The 21,204-nt window shown below is 40.7% G+C and overlaps 1 protein-coding gene across 1 annotated transcript in view; it reads right to left on the minus strand.

The window, feature by feature from the left end:
• LOC135472419 (ceramide phosphoethanolamine synthase-like) overlaps window positions 1–21,204 on the minus strand; it is a 44,332-nt gene that overhangs the window by 14,643 nt on the left and 8,485 nt on the right. Inside the window, exon 2 of the mRNA XM_064751917.1 lies at window positions 20,618–21,067. The gene's annotated coding sequence lies outside the window, so the exon portion shown is untranslated. The remainder of the gene's footprint in view (window positions 1–20,617; window positions 21,068–21,204) is intronic.

Consider the following 21,204-nt stretch of genomic DNA (forward strand, 5'->3'; position numbering starts at 1 on the left):
AAAAGTACGAAAAGCAACTAGTCATTCCATGGAACCTGTATTAAGTCCAGGAAGATTTTACATACCGAGTATTCAGGAACACATATAAATGGCTCTATTCGGTACAGATTTTTGCATGCTTTGTGATCAACTGCTTCAGTACAAGTGTTACACTTTGTTATAAATTTGTCAATGTAGCCATTACATGCGAATTTGCCACCATTAGCAACTTTAATTTAAATACAACCAAAACATGATGATGTATAAATCTATGAAGGTGACAAAATTCCCTTGGTTCATCAGGAAAGAGTCTCAGAAGCACCGAGCTGTGTAGATGCTGATAAGCAGGTCTAGGGAACATGATGTTCGCCAGAGCTAGTGAGTTAAACACCAACTCTGGCCTGAGGAACTAAGTCAAAGTCAACCATGCTGAATATTACCGCGTCTTCCGGTATTGGGGCTTAATGCATTTCCCAGAATTCGAAAATTAAGTGAATCATCTGAATAAATAGTGATAAGTGAGTGAAATATTCCGGAGACCTCCTGTTCACTTAAATATAGAGATAGTTAAGTTCATACAAACAAGCGTAAGCTTGTTCATTACTTTTTTTCGGAAACGGACGTGGGTACGGACGGACGGACATGCGTGATTACGACTGCTGGCCAAGACCATTGACGTCTAATAAGTTGCCATTAACATCACTGCATATTTTTGTACCTAATTCTGCTTAAGCCATGGTGCTAGGGGGCGTGCAAATTGCTGCCATTTATACATTTACATGAACAGTTAGAATAAAATCTTGAATGAGGTAAACTGACAAGAGACCGTACTTCACCGGTTAAGTGTGACCATCAGGTCGATAAAAGAAACAATTGTCAAGTAGGCCTGACCTGAGATACAACAATGTTTACGGCAAAAACATTTTCCAATAGCGCATGCCTTGTTAGGCCCAGCTTCTTCCCATTCTGCCATTGTTGTTGTTCGAGTAACCCAGACTATTTTCGTTGACCGATTCTATTTTTGATAGCCACTTTGGATCCGATTCACTTGTTCGTCTTTTCCCGTCTGGGGATGTGCGGGAGCGGGGCTACTAAGCGATAAACGGTCCATAAATACCAATCTACAGTATTCCCGGCTTCAAATGAAACAGACGTTCACATTAATTTAAAAGCCTGTACCATCGACAGTAAAACCAAAGCAGCAAACGACAGTGTGATAGTTAGTACCAGGTTTCTTGTACTCAAGTCTACATACGTCCGTCCCAGCTAAACTAAAATCAATTCATCACACTGTAGCCACCATATGGCTGAAATATTGACAACGTGTTGTTAAGCTATAATCAGTCATTCATTCATTCATTCAACCATTCATTCCATGAAAAGTATAGACAAGACAACAAAATAATGTAGCTACAGTTACTTCAGAAGACGGTGGAGACGTACCCAATGACCATAGGGTTCAATGTAAACAGCTCAATAAACTTTCTCAAGTTACAGAAATAACGCTTTAAATTTTCTCAATATTCTCGTTTTAACTAACATTGAACTACAACATCCCGGTTATTCAACATAACAAAAAAATTAGAAAGGTGCAGTTTTTAAACTGCACTAATGCATATATACATTCGTTCAATTGTTTTCTTTTCCTTAAATCTTGTATGTACAAACACAGAGCGTTACGAATCCACCATACTTATCATGAATAAAGCTGGCTATATTCAACGATGCTAGAACAACTCGTTTTTTTTTTTTCAGTGGACTGCAGACAGCGTGCAACTAATCATCTTTGGCAACGAAGTTACTGACGAACTTCACAACATGTGACATACAGGGGCCCGTTCCATAAACTTGTTGCTATGTCGCATCAATCGCATGAACAATGGTGCCGTATCTCTTCACTTTATTTTGTCATGGAAATTGAACTAGGTGCATTTTGACAGGTGGGTTCTGCTTCGTAGAACGTGACCCAGATATGCACAACATAGGCGGTGAAGCAAAGTGTTCATGAACGACAGTGAGACTTCAAAATCGGCAAAACTAGTATCACTGACCACTACTTGTCCCTAAAGCCCCATTATTGAACTCATACCTCACTCTAAAGCCTTAATGACATAACATAAATGAAGCTCTTGGTGTATTATGGTATATGAGTAGCTATTATAAAAAAATACGGTATTCATGAACTATGGAATCGATTGGAAATCATCAAGATGTTGGCCAATCAATCCCAAAACAGGGAAGAGATTTTCACGCAACTTCTATTGTTTCGTACAGGCAACGCTATTAGTCTATGTAGAAACTAATATCATAACCAAATCAAATGTGTCAAACAGTGTTCATCGTTTTTGACCTTTGGTCTGTTATGTCATTCCCAAATTCTTAACGCAACTGAACGATTAGCAATCACAGGCATTACTATATGATGTTGATTTTAGTGGCCTTACATTCGAACAGACGACAATTCACGTGACCAGTACAAGCATCAATCGGTTCTGCATCTTGTCGTCGAAACAAACAGCCCTATACTAGCAGTCTCCCAATAAAGACGTTCCAGGTCAATAATCTCAAGGCGAATTCTCCCAAAACGACGTATAACAAAAACCAACAAAGAACTAAGGAAGTATATGGTATAGTACACAAGTACAAAAATAGGTCAGAATCATACAAAGATAAACAGTCAACAGTTTTCAATGGTGTTGGAAAGACGCAAGGTATGTTCTAGGCGTCTGAGGCATGCCTAAACATCTTGCTGGCGCATGATGAAGTACGATCAGGACACCGAAAAATACACGTGTTTACAACGGTTTGGCACTTAAAGCGAAAAACAACGTCCGCGGTGTAGTCATCGGGAGTCTAAAATGTCAATATAACATGCACAATGGTGAGCCATGGACGTTGGGCTCATGTTATAATTATGGCTCCATTACAGAAAATACGCGGCGGAAAACTTACTGTAGATAAGTGCACTCCCTCCATGAAGGACAACAAAATCAGATCGTGTATAGGTGGTTGGATATGTAGTTTTCTGCCTGAGGTTCGTAGTGCACCCGTCCCCTGTAAACCCTGAGAGGCCGGGCAGGGTATATTACCCGGCGACACGAGCCGAGTCCGATCTTAACGCTCGCTCTAGGCTATACAGGCTCATCGTATGCTCACTATGATATGCATCTCACAGGCTTGCCGCTCCAGTGCCTTTGTTTTAGCCTTGACTCAGTTTGGCGGATAAATATAGCGATTCCATGAGGAGTCTGGATGCTGTATGCAGAAGGGGGTCGCGCAGTCACCGGTCAGCCAAACGTCGCTATATAGCTTTGTACAGCTGCGACATACGCGTGGTTGTAAGAGGTAAGCTCTTCAGTTCATACTGGGATAACACGCCATTTAAGAGAGATATTTATTTATTTATTTGATTGGTGTTTTTACGCCGTATTCAAGAATATTTCACTTATACGACGGCGGCCAGCATTATGGTGGGTGGTAACCGGGCAGAGCCCGGGGGAAACCCACGACCATCCGCAAGTTGCTGAAAGACGTATGGCCGGAGAGGAAGCCACCATGAGCTGGACTTGAACTCACAGCGACCGCATTGGTGAGAGGCTCCTGGGTCATAACGCTGCGCTAGCGCGCTAACCAACTGAGCCACTGAGCCACGGAGCCCCCCCCCCCCCACACACACACATACATTTAACAGAGACACAGATATGGTCTTGTTGCCAAAAACATGCAAATGACAACTTTAAGTGCATAAGAACACCATAGCGCCATGCAAATGACAACTATAGGTGTTTAGACTCTCCACAAAAACCATAGCGCCATGCAAATGACAAATGTATAAGACTCTCTACAAACACCGTATGGCCAAGCAAATGGTAGTTGTATGTATATCAGATTCTAAACTCCACAGGTCCATGCAAATGCAAGGGTAAGTATGTATGGCTCCCTACAAACACCAAAGTACCAGGCAAATGACAACAGTAAGTGCATAAGACTCCCTACAAACACCAAAGTACCAAGCAAATGACAGCCGTAAGTATATAAGACTCCTAAAACAATAAAGTACCAAGCAAATGACACCCGTAGGTATATAACACTCTCTTCAAACACCAAAGTATCAAGCAAATGACAACCATAAGTATATAACACTCTCTTCAAACACCAAAGTACCAAGCAAATGACAACCGTAAGTATACAAGACTCCTAAAACAATAAAGTACCAAGCAAATGACAACCGTGAGTATATAAGACTCTCTTCAAACACCAAAGTATCAAGCAAATGACATCCCTAAGTATATATGACTCCTACAAACACCAAAGTACCAAGCAAATGACAACCGTGAGTATGTAAGACTCCCTACAAACACCAAAGTATCAAGCAAATGACAACCGTAAGTATATATGAGTCCTAAAACAATAAAGTACCAAGCAAATGACAACCGTAAGTATATAAGACTCTCTTCAAACACCAAAGTATCAAGCAAATGACAACGGTAAGTATATAATACTCCCTACATAATGCACCATTACGTTGTACGATGTCCTACTTCTGGTCAATCTTATTGCCTTAAATATTTAATTTTCTCGACTTCAACTGAAACCTACTCGTTCCTGTACTGAGTATCGTGTATGTCCAAGCCATTTAACTAATCATTTCATTAAAGTTCCGATCCACTGTCGATAACTTGCTCAGGCAATGGCTGCAGCCATAACTTTCCAAATTCTGGAATTTAATAGCGATAATCTCGCTTGTAATATGCTTTGGACAGAAAACATCATCTTTTTATGCACGAAAACTTTCCATGCACGCATAGCTGTATGCATTGCTTCCTGGTCCTTTGACGCTATTTGGCTTCCAGTAATACCCTGACTTGATAGGCACAGTCACACATTTTAATTAAGTTAATGTAACCTAATACTAGCTATTGGTTTACTCCTGTGCCACATGACCTCTAACCTTAACCCCCATTACTGTTACATGCATTATACATTCAACTGCCTCACACAAGACTTTGTTGACAACCTGTAAACCAACAAAGGACACCGGCTTTATGATTACTTTGAAAATATGTATTTCATTGTAGAGTAATGCCGTAATGCGTGTACTGGCGAACTTTGCAACGTGTTCCCGAGGCCTCGGGCTATATTTTGGAGAAAGGCAAGCTGTTTCCAGTGTAGTCTCTAGAATCCCGTATCTTTTTTTGACTGGACTGTACACCGGATGCCAGAGGATGGTTTGTGCCAGGAGATTTGTTGTGTTGCTGCCCAAAATCATGTGGTTGCCCATCCTGGGCTCTGTCATGCAGTCATTCAGATTTATACAGAGTACACACAAGGAAATCGATCAGTTTAGATGACTTTTTCCTCAGAGCAACCCATTATGATACCTTATACATGCATGTATTGTATACACAATTCCACCTAACACGTTTGCACCCTTTCTCCGAAACTCCAGACACATTCTATTTTGAACGTTTGTTTGTAGCCTGCTTCCTGTATTGTTTCTTCTATAAATCTTATTGTCCAACTGTTTCAATGGAAAATTCATTTGAGAAACAGTACTGTTCAGTGTATTTTATTTTCGTTTTCCCCCTTTTCCACCATTGTTTCCCTATGTATATTTATAGCCTGTACTTCGTCTTTCCTCACATCCTGTTGAATATAGGATTCGCATTAACGCAGCACAGTTACAAAAATACACTTTACTTAACTTTCTATTTATTTATTTTATTTGATTGGTGTTTTACGCCGTACTCAAGAATATTTCACTTATACGATGGCGGCCAGCATCATGGTGGGAGGAAACAGGGCAGAGCACGAGAGAAACCCATGAACATCGGCAGGTTGCTGACTGACCGACTAACTTTCTAGCATATAAATATATTTACTCCTGTATATACGCAATGTGCTCTGCAGAATAAACCTAAAATTCTGAAGTGTAATGACTGTTCTTTGTAACTGATTTAAAACCAAGCTAAACTAATTATTTTGTTTGCGTGCAATTACCACACCCGTACAGTCATGTTTGAACATTCTGAGAGTTTGCCCGAATAGGCGTTACATGGAATGCTTCAGGTGTGCGGCTTCGATTCTCAGATTTTGCATCTCGTTTCCTATTCTCTGGAGTGTAATTACACAGAAACGCACAAGGGTTACATAAAAATCCTAATTAGAAGAACGGGGTGTATCAGAACCGCCAGGCCTGGTGTGAACTTTCAAGCTGATGACTCAAGCCTTAAGGACATCTGTGTTTAAAATTTGAAACCCCTCAATTTACTGATGTTTAAGGAATAAAAAAATTTAAATGTTTCTTTTGCCATGCTAATTACTTCCAGGAATTGCAACACGTAAATAACTACATCATTATACTAATTTTTTTTCAAATCATACTCAACTTTCTGAACAGGATTCAAGCGTGGTTAAACCAACGACAGATGGATGGACTGACAAGACATTTTTTAAGACATTTTTTGATGTTTTACGACATACTCAAAAATATTTCACTTCTACGACTTCCGCAGACATTCTAAAAATGATTGCAGACAAATGGACGGATGAGCGGACATCCCATGATGCGACCTTTACAATGTGTGCCCATGTATGTGACTGGGTCACTGACGAGAGACAAATGGACGGAGGAGCGAACATACCATGATGCGACCTTTACAATGTGTGCCCATGTATGTGACTGGGTCACTGACGAGAGACAAATGGACGTACCAGCGGACATCCCATGATGCGACCTTTACAATGTGTGCCCATGTATGTGACAGGGTCACTGACGACAGATGTATGGACGGACGAATGGACATGCGATGGTGCGAACTGTTCAACGTGTGTTCATGTAGGTTCCTGGTTAAAATGATGACAGACGAATGGACGGACGTGCGGACACACGATGGTGCGACTTTCATAATGTATGCTCATTTATGTTCCTGGGTAACTGACGACAGGTGAATGCACCGTGTGACCTTTACATCGTCTCGCCCTGGGTCTCTTTCCATCCGATCTATCGTCCCTGGTTTTACGAACTACAAAGGAATAAAACCGACACGCGAACGAGCGGACACACTGTGGCGCAACCTAAACAATGTGTGTTCTTTAATATACAAGATTTTCTATGAAAAAAATTAATATTGGTAAATATTTGCCGTAGGCTATAAGCAACTCGATAATGCTGGTGTGCCTTTTGATAGTCAATTGCCAATACGATGAGCGTTGTGAAAGTTAATACCCGAATGTCTAGGATGCGACTGGCCTAACTAATAAAATGTCTCCGACACCAGGGCTAGGTCGGTTAGGTCATGCCAAGAAACACATAACAATGATCGACAATTAAGACCATCATGTTACAAGTACAATAATGTATCAGGGCTGAGTCATGGCCTGTAGAGATACTGAACCACCCCCAACACAGGCGCTACCCCCACCCCGCCTCCCAACCCCACCACCTTACCCCCACCACGCCCCAAATGGCGCAAAAAACAAACATTCCTAAATAGTCCAGTTTTACTGTCAGTGTTGGGGGAACTATCCCCTTTCCAATAATACAAAGAACGCAAGTGTTATCTGTACATATCTTTTCGTGAAACGCACCTGTTGCTGTTAAAAGTATATAAGTGTTTATAAAATCCATCCTGTTCAAAACAAACCAAGGGAGAGGCCACTTCGCTAGAAGAGACAAGACTACAGTTAGCCATTGTCAGTCTTATGAGTGGGTCAGGAGTCGACTCTCCCGACTGTTTGTTCAAGCCTGGTAACAATTTCCCTGGCGGTGAATTACGTAACTAAGACTACAACATGCATGAACTTTGCACATTGGGTAAACATGACTTACGGAACCCTCGTGTGGATGTGTAGGCAGCCATTTTACTCAGCGTTATACGATTGTTTTCAGTGCACCACAGCTGTTTGGGTGCATGGGTGAGCTGGTTGTATTTGTGATCTGTCACTGCATTGGTTTGTAGCTAGAAGAGGTGTGGTGAGACAAGCATTTTCGGAGTGGGTTAGTAAGAGGCGAGTAACCAGGATAGGATAGGATGGATGGAAATGTTATGTCCTGCATGAAGATGCGAGGAGGGGTGGGGAGAGGAGGGGTGGGAGAATGCGGATCTCGCTTCTCAACCAGAGCTATGACACTTTGCCCTGACCCATGCTGCCAACTGGACACCCTGACATATGCATAGCTCATCTGTCAGAATAATGAGAAGTCACATCAACTACGCAAATCGTATAACATACATCTCCAAACACCAATTGAAACTACTTTACATTCAAGTTGTTTAGTTACCCATGCTTAGGCGGTTTAAGAAAAGCACAGCAGACTCACCTGGTCTAAACAGGTCACCCCTATAAGCTGGAAGGAACCGAACGATTAAATTCCATGTGACCACGTGAACAGGCACAGTGTACTGGAGATTCGTAGTGAGAATTTGTGGACTGAGACAGGCTCCCCTAACACCCGTCACCACCGCCCCCCCCCCCTCCCTCCCTCCCCTGTTACCGTCCCCGTCCCCGTCCCACGCACACAAACCCCAGCCAGAACAGATCATCTCTAAACCGCACAACGCCGTTTTCCCGCTTCTTTTCTTAAAAATATAAAATTATAATCTACCGTTTAATATCTCCTAACTTAGGTTTGGTAGCAAAACTGTAGGAGACACATGAACGAAAAACTTCACCTCAATACATAAAATACTGAAATCGTGAATAAGGTAATTTACGGTAATTAATATGCAGACAGAGTATCAGCGATGGAACATCGCCTTTGTGTCAATGTGTTTTAAATGCATGTAAAACTTCAGGTCAATACATGCTGTACTTTTTGAGATACCCCTCAACATTTTGTTTAAAACTGATTCTAATACACAACACACTAAGTCAGGAATTCAGTAATTGACAGTATATAGTATATACACACAGAATCAATGATGGAATATCTCCTTCTTGTTATCGTGCTCTACATGTGAGCTCAATGCCTTCAGCACTTTTGATATACCACTCCTAACATTTTCTTTGAAGGCAATGAACACACTAGCATGAAGAACATGTCAGATAAAAGACCATTACATATTGTCCGGGCAAATAGTTCGACTTATTTCTTAGAATATTTTTCGATCTAGTAAAATGCATTTAAAACTTTGGATTCTACTGTGGCCTTTTTTGACCGTATTGAGACCAGTGATGTCACTTCAGCTTTGTGCCACTTGACACTCTTAGATTGCTATGTTTCATCATTCATAATGCATCTTCATTTAGAGCTATGAATGTATTCAACAAATGGACCTTGAAACGAACCATTGCAAGACAGAAATATTGCTGTGGCGTCACTGATACCCTCTGGGTCCCAATAGACCACCATAGAATCCATGCTTTTAAATGCATTTTAGTGGGTTAGAAAAATTATAAAAACCTAAATCAAACTATTTTCCTGAACAGTGTTCCATGTTGAGTCATACCAGTGCTGTAACTGTTCTATAAGATCACACTCTCTAATGTGACGATTCAGCGTGGCCGCGCATGTGCGGTAATGGTTAAAGTGTCTTACACGCGTGACGAGCAGATGATTGTTCATTAAATGTGATGACAACACAGTATTTAAAGTGATTCTAAACCAACGACGTCCAATAAATTGCACCTAATTTTGCTCAAGCTCTCCTGTTGGGGGATGTGTAGGCCTAAGTTGCTGGTACTTCAGCATTTACATGAACAGTCAGAATAAAACCTTGACTAAGGTACACTTAGTATAACCAGTTTTTCATAAGTTAATTTCAAAGCATAAATCTAAACATCAAAGCCGAAATCCGTCTACTTCTCATAAACCATTTAAGTTGATAATACCAAAACCCATTTCAAAAACAATCTTCCCGACGAGCTCTCCAGGGTGAACAGAATATACTGCTGCAGTCCTGTAGGCAAGCTTGCCATATAAAGGCGACTAACCTAAAGCTCTCTCATGTGAGCGCCGTGAACCGAATGCGTATGTCCTCCATGGTTGCAGTGCCTGCAAATGTGGTCCCTGTGACAACCGATGCCCAATTTCTATTATTTGGCAGCCGTCGTTGTATACAGTTAGATATTTAACATACATGTATGTGTTTAAGATAATTGCATTAGAACTATATTTTATGTGCTTTGAACTGATGTTTATTTTACAGCTGGCTTAAAAAGCGTCCTGTTTGTTTTGATAGATATCAACTTCTTCATGTCCACAGACAACTTTTTCCTGCTTTTCTTGCTGCGATGAGCATGGCTGAAAATATTGCTTAAATATATATGACGTTAAACCCTACAACCATTAACTCTTCCATTCTTCAATTCATTCAAAACCCGTATAAAACATAGAGTAGTATTATACAGGCCATGATGTAGGCGATTCTCTTACTCACCGGCTGTTGCCCTTCCTTCCTCTGGCGTCTCTCTGCATGATGACTGTTTGACGAATGGTGGTGTCTTTTTTTTTTGTCTCTGACTTGAGCTATAGTTTTCTGATTCATAAGTAATTGACAGCTGCCTGTTACAGAGAGAACATGTCTTATGCGCTGAAACCAGTACACCTGCGCGAGATATTCTCATTTCCTCAACCTCAACGGCTCTTAAACTAAATTGAAAACTTCCACTGAAATCTCTCAGAACATACCTTCATTTGCATGTCGTTCCTAGAAACCCATGGTGTGCGACCTCAATTAAATTCTGCGGTGCACATTATGTCTCCTTCGCCCTGTACGACGTTAAACCCCAAGCACTCACTCACTCACTCACTCCTTCGCCCTGTCACGTCATTGGTCGAAATGCGTCATGTGTATTTGAACTGAACTCCAATTACCCACCAAAGACGCCAGAGTCGCATCTGAAGGGATGACCTCTCGTAAAGCGAGAATGGGTATTTGAAGTTGCTAGGTAGACAACCGATAGATTATCAGACCCGCCACCTGGCGGCAAATTTAACTAATCATTTCACTTCGTGCACAATTTGCACGAACGAGAAAGACTCCAGAGTCCTTAGTATCTTGCATACACATTCTGTTTCGTTTAAATGTGTAGTGTCCGTGTGTGTAGTGGTCGAGTTTCTCATCTAACTATAAAGGGAACACTGTATATGTGTCTACCCTTCGATTTTCTTCAAAACTTTTCTCTCGATCGACTTCACACCTACCCGGTGTATTGCTGAGGACCCAAGGAAGTGTAGTGTCGATTCGAAAATTACGCACTGCGTATGAAAACTGCGCAATGACATTGAACTGATTTAATTTAAAGGAACTGTATTCTATAACGTTTATATTTTTTTTTACAAATGAGTGAACAGTCTCAATATAAGTAAAGCTCTGTCAGTTGTCCAATTGTACTGTTGACAGTCCAGTGCATCAGTGCATGATTTACATATCCATATTTATACCCTACTGCTTAAGGATTAACACCAATCTTACAGATGACATGCCTACAATAAGCTTACACGCGTGCGCAAAAAAGATACTGTTACCTATATGAAGACAAGAAAAAAAGACAGATGTGCAATCCCAAGAATGCATCTCACGACTAAGGGCAAGCAGAAATTCCTGAGTAGACTAACAACACTCTACTTGCATATACAGCGCAGCTCGTCGCATCTAATAATACAAGTAGTAGTTGCGTTGAGCTCGCGACACTCCTGAAATGCCGATTCGGCGAAGAACTGGTTCTCGAGTTAATTAATGCAAAGAGCCAGAGAAATCTTTCGTCAAGTATACCTGATTTGTTCTGACAGTTTTTATTCGAGGACGCGCAGCTCTGGACACTTCACTCGCCCGCGGCAGTAGTTATACAAGGAAGGACGTGGTGTAAGATTACATGGGAAGATGTAAGGAAATGAACAAAAATGAGCTGTATGCTGAAAAGTATACTCGATTATAGTATGTTAGACAACAGAATGTTAGGCTGACGTGTGTTAGACAACAGAATATCCTGAAAGGCATGCATACATAAATTGTGAACGTCACCAAACCGTAGTTTCGGACATTCGCCGTTGTGAATCACTTCGTTTAATTAATCTTGATCGTATTTTCTTGCCTTTGTCTGTGCGTATAAAGTATTTAAGCGCGAGCAAAACGGCAGGTGCCCGGATACCCGTGGTCTCGCATTTTTCGAACCAAACTCAGAGCATTGTTAATAGCCTTCAAGAGTTCACTCCAAATTGCATCATTACTAATACGCCTGACCACAGAGCTCTCTGATTACACGAACGATACAACAGTCCTTGAAAGTTGCAGAGTAATGATGTTGCGATGTAAACATAGGTCTCGTTGACCTACAGAAAGTTTATCAAGCTGCTCTCCGTCAATTGTAATATTCGCCTGTCTATGTCATAGGAATGTTGATGGATATTCAGCTGAGATAATGTTACACAATCAGGTGCAGGGTTTTACCATGATTAGGTGACTACGGAGCAAGAACAGCTACCAAGAAAATAAACAAAGCTACCAGCTGAATGAATGAATGATTACGCGATTGTACGTCACATTTGCAGTCAAATCGGGACAAATTTATCAATTCGATACATCCGTAAGGGAAGTGGGCCTAAAACAAGTATTTCATTAAAATAAAGTCACCAGTTGATAGATCAAATATATTTTAGTATATCCACAGAAAGACACTTCTGACGATTTACATCACAACCATCAAACAGTAATTATTTATTTATTTGACTGATGTTTTACACTGTACTCAAGGGGATGTGACTTATACGACCCAGATTGATATCAAGCATTATTTAGACTTTACTAACAATATATGATTCAGTATAAAAATTTAATTCTGGTTCGCAAAGCTTGCCTTATGGGTTACCAGCAGATTTTCCTCTGACAAAAAGTGGCGCTGGTGTGAATTAGGACAGCAAACAGGCTGCGTGGTGCGGTTTCATGTGTGACGCATTTGGTCTACCAAATGTGACGTCGCGCTGCTGACGCTGCAGGGGAATGTCAAGCGACACTCAAATGACGTAATACGTCCGACTTCGGACTTCTGCCGGTATCCCATTGTTTTAATTACAACAAAGGGCTTTCGATTTTGCATTTAATTTGTATTCAGAATAAGAAACATGTATGTAAAAACCGACCCTGGTGCCTGACAATTGTCATAAAAGGTAACAGTGAATATACAGCGAATAATAGAAGCTTTACACCCAGTCATCTATACGTCATACTTGCAAGTAAAACGCATAGTCAACATCAACTGGCTTTGACGAAAATGACAACAGGATCCACTGTATAAAATGTTACCTCATCAGTGACAATATATAGGGATATATAAACGTTACCTTAATGCTGGCCGCTGTCGTATAATTGAAATATTCTAGAGTACGGCGTAAAACACTACAAACGCATATGATGCCGCGAAACAGTGTTGACCTATTCCACAAAATGTAACGGATCTTACAAAAAACAAGGGCAAATTTGCAATATGGTGATTGCTGCTCAGAGTGACAAAACCTCGATATATAAGCAAATCACCCATGATACCGATATCTTTCATGCAGAAACTGAAGAAATTCGCACTTAAAGTCCATTACATCCGGGTGGGAAGATTATGAAAGCTACCCTGCCATTACCGAATGAAAACTCTGCTTTTAGGTGAAAAAGTGACTGGTTATCATGTAATCTACAACATTTGTAGATTTTTATAAGAATGGGAAGAAAACACGATTGGCTACTGTCTTATCGGCCAGAACGATTAGGCATGTATTCCTACAGCCAAGTTTTGGAACTGAAAAGAATTAAGGAACTTGATATGTACGGTCAGTTTTTTTTTGTTTTTTTTTTAGCCGTGAAAAGTGAGTGAAACAAGAGAATATTGCACTATGAAGGTTGAAACCCATAAATATTGCTAAGTGAGAGGTCGGAATGATCACCCAAGAGACGCGATGAATCATCACTCACAAAATGCTCTTGTGACATGAAAAGTTTGACCTAGTTGTATATATGGTATCGCTTTCCAACATGTATGGCGACTTGTCACACAACATTTTGCTTTCAAACACGTCATATGACGAAATGTCGCGCGGAATATCGCTTACAATCATGTTATATGACGACTTGTCATATTGTATGCGGCTTATTCAAAAACGTTATATGACGAATTGTCACACTGGATGTCGCTTACAAAAATGTTTTACATGTAAACTGATCTGCAACTTATCGCTTACAAAGACCTTATACATGGCTTGTCTATAATGTAAGAGTGAATATCGCTTACATATGATGACCTGTCTGGCGTCACATTGAATATCGCATACAAACATGTTATCTAACGATCTGTCACATTGGATATCGGTTACAAACATGTTATATAACGATCTGTCACATTGGATATCGATTAGAAACATACGCGTTATATGACGACTTGTTTAATGTCACACTGGATATCGCTTACAAACATTTAACACGCCGATTTATCACATCGCATGTCGCTAAAAAAGGATCTCATATGACGATCTGTAACATTATATTTCTTCACCAACAAGTTATATCGGGATTTATTGCATAGCATATGGATTACAAACATGATATATAACGATTTCTCGGGCGTTGTATTACCAGCCAACATGTTAAATTTATGATAATTTATCCAATAGCACAACATATTGTCCATGCCCTGTACGTGATCTCTTCTGCCATTTTTACATACTACCGTTTATAATCACAAACTGAGTCGTGAAGATTACTTCCTCATAGGACTCTGGTTTCCTAATTAGAAAACTATTTTCAACCAGTATCGGCCAAATCAACATAGTTTGTTTCCCTGCAGCAAAGTTTTGAAAATGAAGACAAAAAGAACGTAATTCAATGAATATACAGTTACTTATATCTAGCCGTGAAAAGGGTGAGAACGCCACGTCTAATGACCAAAACCAAACATAGAAATGTGTGATCTGATGCTTATAGTGCTCATCCTGAAACTAAGTCATCACTGACCTCATATGTCCTGTAACGATTTATCACACAGTATATCGCCTACCAACATATTATGTGATGACTTGTCACATTGCATATCAATCACACACATGAATGTTTTATAATGAATTGTCACATTGCTTATCGCTTACACACATGAATATTATATGATGTCTGGTCAACTTGAATATCGCTAGCACACATGAATGTTATATGGCGACTTGTCACACTGCATATCGCTTTGCTATATGGCGACTTGTCACATTGCTTATCGCTCACACACATGAATATTATATGATGTCTGGTCAACTTGAATATCGCTTGCACACATGAATGTTATATGGCGACTTGTCACACTGCATATCGCTTTGCTATATGGCGACTTGTCACATTGCTTATCGCTCACACACATGAATATTATATGATGTCTGGTCAACTTGAATACCGCTTGCACACATGAATGTTAGATGATGACTTGCTCACACACGTGAATGTTATATGGCGACTTGTCACACTGCATATCGCTTTGCTATATGGCGACTTGTCACATTACATATCGCTTTGATATATGGCGACTTGTCATATTGCATACTGCTCACACACATGAATATTATATGATGACGTGTCACATTGCTTATCGCTCACACACATGAATGTTATATGATGACTTGTAACATTGTATACCGCTTACAAGCCGTCATATAACATCCACTGCATGTCGCTCACACACATGAATATTATATGATGACTTGTCACATTGCATATCGCTTACACCTAAATATTATATCATGACTTGTCACAATGCATATCGCTCACACGCATAGATGTTATATGGCGCCTTGTCACATTGCATATCGCTTGCATACATGAAGATTATACGATGATTTGTCACCATGCATATCGCTCACACACATGGATGTTATACGATGATTTGTCACAATGCATATCACTTACACATATGAATATTATATGATGACTTGTCACATTGCATATCGCTCACACACATGGATGTTAGATGATGACTTGTCACATTGCATATCGCTCAAACACATGGATGTTATATGATGACTTGTCACATTGCATATCGCTCAAACACATGGATGTTATATGATGACTTGTCACATTGCATATCACTGACACACATGAATATTACATGGTGACTTGTCATATTGCATATTGTTTACACACATGAATATTATATGATGACTTCCCACACTGCATGTCACTTGAACACATGAATATTATATGATGAGTTGTCACATAACATATCGCTTAAACACATGAATATTATATGATGAGATGTCACATTACATATCGCTTACAAATATGTCACATGGCAATTTATTAAATTTCTTATGGTTTACAAACATGTAACAATTTCTCACATGTAATACGTCATCAGCCCACACGATTCATATCACGATTTATCATATATAGCACTATATATCTTTCATTAATGTTGCAAATGAATTTCATTATATCACAAACAGCAATTGAGTTTCTAGCGAAAGGCTGTCAGATCCAGCCCTCTGGTGCATGCAGCTGCTGGATTGGGGTGGTGAACAGTTTTACCGGATCAAGTACTTAATAACGAATTAACATTTATCCAGGCAGTGTTCGGGCCGCCATTTCCGGGTGTTTTCGAACACTATGAACATCAAAATCCCATAAATAGTGACAACAGGAAGGTTTCCCATGTAAGGTCTGGCTTAATACATACAGGCGGACTGACAGAACAATACACATTATTATGCCTTATGCACACATGCGTCAAGCCTCTACTTTGCACACTGCGACTATTTTAACTTGACTTCTAAGTAATTTATACAAGGCACTTCTGTCGGCCTTTGATAACCCCATAGATATGTCCTGATGATCTAACAATGCACTCTACGCTATATATAGCCAACTGTTACCTCGCAAATAGTGAAACCAACCATACCTAACTTATACGGCCAGCTAACCGTAAACGTATCCATGTGAGACCTCTCTGATAACATGAACAGAAAAGTCATGGCTTAAGTCGTTAACAGAAAGTACTAGTCCCAGTCTCCACTGTAGTAGATATTCACGTGTTGCCGATTTTGCCATATAGTTGGCGCAGTAATACTTCAACGCTCGCACACTTTTTTAAACATCACCATACCTGAGTAATTCTGCTTCATGTGCAGCATACAATATTGATCCCACATCAATCAATTAGCGAGTCAATCAATCAATTCACTTTCCTCTCGTCCAACCTAAATTAAGGAATAACGCCACGAACCATCATTCTCGGCTTTAAAGCTCGTGTTTGCATGTTTCAAGATCATAAGTACTTTGCGTGGTTGAAAAAAAATACTGACATTTTTTTAACGTATTCTGTGATGGCCCGGAAGTTGTAGATCACGTGATACCCCTAGCGTGGGTGAAGACAAAATGGCCACCCAAGGACGAAGGACTGGGGAAAACATTTCGTGATGGACACTTCATCCCTGATCAGTAAGCCCTGGTTGTACAAGAAAAGATCCCGTAAGCTGTAAAGAAATACACAGACTGTCTGGAAAGCAGAAAAATTACAAATCCAACGAATAGGCTACACCGCGATTCAAAATATCCATTTCGCTATGGCTGCTATAACATAACGAAACCATTTCTTCTTTCACCCTCGCCGTTTATTACTAAAGTTACGTGATCTATTGGTTCCGGGCCGCCTTACGGAAAAACGTCAATGGCATACTACTGCGAGTAGGTTTAATGCTATCGTCATGACGAAATTAAATGAAATGAAATTACATGCGGTTTTGTAAGATAAGAAGTGACGAGTGTCAACTGCACTGTCAAACAAATAAATGACGCATTCAACGAAAGAGCATTAGCAGTCTATCTGTAGTGTTTTCTCACAGCTGGAAAGAGTCTTAGGCTGTGGTATTATTCTGTAGGAAGAATCGGAAGTTGAGGGTCAAACGACCACACTTTCTTCTCGAAAACAAAATGGCCGCCCAATGTTGAAGCATTTGGGAAAAGGTCACATTTGCCACTTCGCTAGCGACCAGTAAGGCCTAATTGTACAAAATAGCATCAAGAAAACTCTGCAGAAATACTCAGACTATCTTGAAAGCTGAAAATTATTTCAATCCAATGGACACAAGATCGCTGACAGCGATTCAAAAATAAGCACTTTCCCGTGCAATAACGTTGGGAGGACCGTTTTCTTCGCCTACGCCGTTTGTTGCTAAGGCGATCACGTGGTCTCTAGCTTCAGATCCGTTTTACAGAACAAAAATCTTTGAGTTGAATCATCACTGTTAGTGAGGTGGGGGGGTGTAATAATGTTTCATAATGTATTTTATATCTGTGTTTGAACGGTGTTCGTTCTAAACGATTGTAAAAACTGACAGGACTACGTACCCTAACCCTACCCCCATCCCCTCCCTCCCCCCTCTCACCCTCGCAAGGCTACACACTGAAGTCCTTTCAAATCTCGCGTGTTAATAATGCACTTACTCAGCACCATTTAATCTTTTCTTCTCATATATAGACAGTACAATTACCCTTATTGTTGGCCTCAAGTCACATCGGCTTAAACAATTCCTGTAATCATACAACGAAGGCCTAGTCCACAAATAAAGAGCACAAACTACTGGACAGAGTACATTATGAAAACTCTTCATAAACTCCACGTTTATGATTCCGCCTTATGGCGAATATACTTTGGAACTAAAGCCTGTGGTGGATGAAAACAATACGAATAGCTAACCTGCCATCTAATGATGGAACCTTGGTGAATCGTGAATATTCTTCATACTTTTGCCTAGTAAACACCACATCCCCAACCTGACAAATGATGACATATGGGTAAATTGTAATTCTTCACACTCTTCCCTCCTAAGTTAACACCCCACCACAAGCAAATGGTGGAATAGTGGCAAATACCAAATATTCTCCACACTTCTTTCTGAATTAACACCTCACCCCAAGGGCAACTGGGTATCATGCCAAATTACGAATACTGTCCACCTTCTAGTTAATCCGCTGGACATCTTAGCATGATAAATAAGCAAAGTAACTCCGAAGGAATTCACTTTGACGATGTCAATAGTTGTGAACAAGCTGTGTGAGGACGATGTTTCACTAGCTTTTTACTGGGTTTAAAAAAATGTAAAAAGAAATACTTAATGCCGGTTTAAAATACTTTGAAAGGTAGTCTTTCCGTGGACATAAACATCACTCAGATGCTGTCTTTCACTTTGAGCTATATATACATGTAGGCCTATACAGTAGGCTGCCATTAAAATATACTTTATACATAGCTTAAGCTTAAGAGTTTCTTAATCATGCCTCACTTGGCACAATTCTCCTGAGGATGAATCGAAAATACTGAGATCGTCGAATGATTTTTTTCGGAGTTTCTTTGCTCATTTGTCCACCCTTCTTCCCTTCATAAATTAACACCCCACGAAGCCATCCCTAAAACAATCTCCCAATCCCACACATCATCTAAACAGTTCTACGTCTTCCCGGTGGGTATTCAATGAGGCCATCTGCCAGAGCCTGTTGTGTGGACACGACTGCCTTTCCTTGAGACTCAATCAAGGATGAACCCTGCACATAATTTGTCCGCTCTTCCCACCCAATAAGCCGAGGGGAAATTATCACAATGATTCACGTTTCTGCAGCCCTCCCCTTCTTCACACCCCACCCATCTTCCCGAAGGCTCACTGGAGACGGGGGAAGGGGGAGGGGGCTGATGATGATGACTCGCTTCAGCCATCGCCTCATACACTGTGTAGTAGCGTGGCTTAGCCGACTGGCCTCAGCCAAACTGATGCAGTGCAACTGGATGATGGCTTGCTGGCGAACATAGGCCTATACAAAAGCCTCCAGGGTTTACATTCTACGAGTCCCTGCCTCTGACATACGCACTTATGGAGCACAGTATTAATTATATCGTTACCAAAATACAACATGTGAATGTGTCAAGCCTGTCCTAGGAAGATGGGCGTTACGCAATACAGCGTACACAATTACAGTACACTCTGGCTCCGGACTGAAAGCGATCTAGCCATTTGTAAGGAGCCTAAAATAAAGAAAACAGAACGATACACCAACAAAAAGCCGGTGTGTGATATAAGATATACACCTGAATGGACCTCGGGCGGCAAGGAGCTTCTGAATATTGTATCATCCACTCATCCTAATATTCAGTACAGTACACTATAAGAAACGTACATATCAACGTGCAGGTCTGATGTTCTGAGCCATAAACCTATTACATGCATGTATAAGTATGTACTGGGACTGGCTCCAGTGTCTCTACATATGCCATGCATATAATTTTTGTTCCAGTGTAACACGTTTTGCGCATTTCTAAGTAACTGTTGTACTTTTACCGGATTTGGGATGAGAACATCAGGAGAGAATAAACATATATATCTGTCATTTAAAAGTTAAAAAGGTCTTCGTACGTCTCAATATACAATGGGATGGTTTAAATGGGTTACATGTCAGTACTGTTAGAACAATAGCCTCTAGCTGTAATCCGCTGGACTGCTGGCTGAAGTATTATACTTGCTGTGTGACTGATACAGCTATAGCAGTTTTATCCAAAGCTTCATGGTAAGTTATCTGTAACTCAAGCGTTACACAGCCTGGTCAAGAGAACTAGTGCCTGTTCATATGTGTTAACATATTACACACCAGTAAGATAATTCACCGCAAAAACGTACATGTTTGCTTACCACAATTCTTTCCAAGCAGATCTGCTATGAAGTCCGTATTGCTAAAATCCCATGGTTTTTGTGTACGATACGTCCGTAAAGAGCTAGCGCGCACAGGCCGGCTCGGTTATGAGAGGTCTGTTGACGGCGTTCAAAGAGAATGAGGGACTATAGCCAATGTAGGAGCCCAGGGATGCGGATCTGACCAGAGCCGAAAATGAGGCCCTGTCGGCTGTAGCGTTTGGGCTGTGCTGCGGATCAATATGTCACGTGACTTAGCATTTATTCCCCCGCTGTGTGTCATGCGGAGGAACGGCTGGGCTGTGCGCACGGCTGTAAGTACCGGGAAGTTTGAGTGGAACGCCGGAGCAAGATGTTGCAGGTGAAGTTGTTGTTGTTAATCTTCTGCGTCTTCATATCTTGCACAAACAACCAGTGTGTGACACTTGACTGTACAACACACCCAGGGACCTGCGGACCAGACAATAATGATTAAAGCACGACTGCTCAGCGTGATAGACGAACGCACGCATGATATAGAAATGATCACCATAAAACATCGTGGATCGTCGTTGTGGCGAGGGTTTCAATACTAATAGTAATAGTTT

This window comes from Liolophura sinensis, chromosome 8 (genome assembly GCF_032854445.1).
Source record: "Liolophura sinensis isolate JHLJ2023 chromosome 8, CUHK_Ljap_v2, whole genome shotgun sequence".
In the NCBI taxonomy this organism is placed as follows: Eukaryota; Metazoa; Mollusca; class Polyplacophora; order Chitonida; family Chitonidae; genus Liolophura; species Liolophura sinensis.